The sequence below is a fragment of the Rutidosis leptorrhynchoides genome, chromosome 4 (genome assembly GCF_046630445.1).
Source record: "Rutidosis leptorrhynchoides isolate AG116_Rl617_1_P2 chromosome 4, CSIRO_AGI_Rlap_v1, whole genome shotgun sequence".
Classification (NCBI taxonomy): Eukaryota; Viridiplantae; Streptophyta; class Magnoliopsida; order Asterales; family Asteraceae; genus Rutidosis; species Rutidosis leptorrhynchoides.
In genome coordinates this window covers 421,092,959-421,095,975 of record NC_092336.1, presented here as the reverse complement: position 1 = coordinate 421,095,975, position 3,017 = coordinate 421,092,959, and positions in this window count along the sequence as shown.

Genomic DNA, 3,017 nt, shown 5'->3' with positions numbered 1-3,017 from the left:
CACACACACACACACACACTAACTCATCACCTTGAATCCCCATCTCCCTCGAGCCATCATCGAACCACCACTTTGATCCCCATAAACCCGTCACCTAACCATCGTGAGTCATAACCACCATCATCTTCCATCTTCACCACCTTCACACAAACCACCACTAAAACCCACCCGAAATCGACATCCCAGATAACCATCGGAGACCACACTCGCCGGACTACCACCCACTATCTCGTCATCTCTCTCTCACATCTATCACTCTTCGATATTGATTAGGAAACTGATCACCATCTCTCAACCGCAACCTCCACCTTCACCACACCACCGTGAACTTCCACCATCACCCATCGGCTATCACTACAATCACCCATCACAGCCGTCAACTTTGTCGAACCACCATCGAAACCATTTCTCTTTGTTGTTGTTTCTGCTTGATCAACCACCATTCGGTCATTGTTAATTCTTGTTTCTGTTTGCTGTTTTGATCAAACACCACAACAACCAATTGACTGTTGCTGCTACAGTAACGACTAGATGATGATGGTATGTAAAAGATAAAGTTGATTAACGTTGACAACTGCTGCTGTTGTTGCTTTCTTTCGTGACATAACAACACACACACACCCGCAAATTGTCGAGATAACGATATTGATGATGATGAGGGAACTGTAAACAGAAAAGGTGAATGATGACGGCTGATGGTGCAAAGATGATGACGGAGAATAGTGAGATGATGATCGTGAGGTTATGATGATGGTATCATGAAGATAGATGACGATGATAACGATATACGATGTTGATGATGTTACGAAGACCCCATCTGTTATTTTCCTGTTTACGGCTGCTAACCCACTCCTTAATTCACGAACCAATTAATGGACCTCCATCTATTTTGGGCTTGATTAATTGTACTTGGGCTTCTTGGGCTCATGAAATGGTTTTATCCAAAACGAAAACATTTATTGTTGTTTGACCTGTTGAACTGTTAATAGCCAAGTAGTAATGGATCTAGGTCGAGAAACCATATCTTATGTTACCCAGCTCAGTCGTCGATTCGATAACAAGTTTTCGTGCCATTTTAATGGTTACACCTCGTTCAATCTTACCAAAGGTATAAACAAACCCGAGCTTGTTGATTTGAAACTGTATGCGTTCAACACTTTATTACTCTATAAGTTGATTCAAGTTTTAGCATCATTATTATTATTAAAATTATCATTATTACTAAAAGTATCACTATTTTTAAATTTATCTTTTTATTAAAGTTAGTATTATTTTTTATCATTATTGTTATTATAATTAATATTATTAACTATAACTTTAGTTTTAAATGTATTTTGTATATAAAATATGACTAGATTTTTATGAACTTAAACTAAAAAGATAGATATTATAAATTAGATACAAACATTAAATATATGGAAGTATATATAATAAGTATACTACTTTTACTAATAAAATACTTTTTGTTCAATTACGTTTTAATATAACTCGAATTTATTAAAAATGTTATCATTTTAAAAATTATGGGTATTTAAAAATGTTAATACTAAGTACTTATTCAAAAGATTTTAATAAAGTATACAATATATTATTATGATAATTTAATATAATATATATAAAATAAATATAGTTAAGTAATTATTAATAATAAATTTAATATCACAAGTATATTACTAATATCAAAATATACATTTATTTGAATATTATTATATGTGTTAATATACATACTTGATATAGGTTCGTGAATCTGAGGCCAACCCTGCATTGTTCAGTTTCGTCGTATACATATTTTTACTATAAAATATCGTATCGTGAGTTTCATTACTCCCTTTTTATATATATTTTTGGGACTGAGAATACATGCGCTGATTTTACTAATGTTTTACGAAATAGACACAAGTGATCAAAAACTACATTCTATGGCTGGATTATGAATATTGAATATCACCCCTTTTTAGCTTGGTAACCTAATAATTAGGAAACGGGTATGGCCCCTAATTGACGCGAATCCTAAAGATAGATCTATGGACCTCGACAAGTCCCATCCGGGGTACGGATGCTTTAGTACTTCGAGATTATTATTATTATACAGACGAGAGGTTCTGTTTGGGGATATTCTATGCATTAAAGTTAAGTCGGTTATCAAGCGTTCACCATATGAATAATTTTTAATTCGCGGGTTACGCGTATTATTTTGTACTCAGGTTACGTGTACAATTAAATATATGAAATCTTGTGGTCTATTAAAATGATGGAAATGAATGTTTATGATAAACTAATGAACTCACCAACCTTTTGGTTGACACTTGAAAGAATGTTTATTCTCAGGTTTGAAAGAAATCTTCCGCTGTGCAATTGCTTATTTAGAGATATTACTTGGAGTCATTCATGACATATTTCAAAAGACGTTACATTCGAGTCATTTAGTTCAACAAGATTACTATTAAGTCATTTATAGTTTGGATATATTATGAAAGGGTATGCGTGCCTGTCAACTTTCGATGTAATGAAAGTTTGTCTTTTAAAACGAGAGCAATGTTTATAAAATGTATCATATAGAGGTCAAATACCTCGCAATGTAATCATATGTTATTGTATTCGTTCTTATGGATTAGGACGGGTCTTTACATCAGCGTCACACGAGTTCACGATTAAAAATTGTCTTACAAAATCTTTTGAGTTTCTTACTATCTTACGAACTGTTTAACTAACAAACAAAATTCGTTTCGGTTTATTTCAATCCGAAAGTGAAACGACCACCAACCATAAATCGAAAACGACATTTTTTTTCCCCACCAAAAATCACAATTCAATTACAACTTGTTTTAACATCATAAATTACATCCAATATACCTTTTCATACTCCAAAATATGAACATTTGACCATTGGGTACACTCGACCCTAAACAACAAAAGTGGTTGTTTTGACCCAAGCCAAACAAACCAAAAGATCAAAGCATGATTCTTGGGATATCACTATCCCACCCAAAACACCTTCCAAAGGCATCTAGCATAAG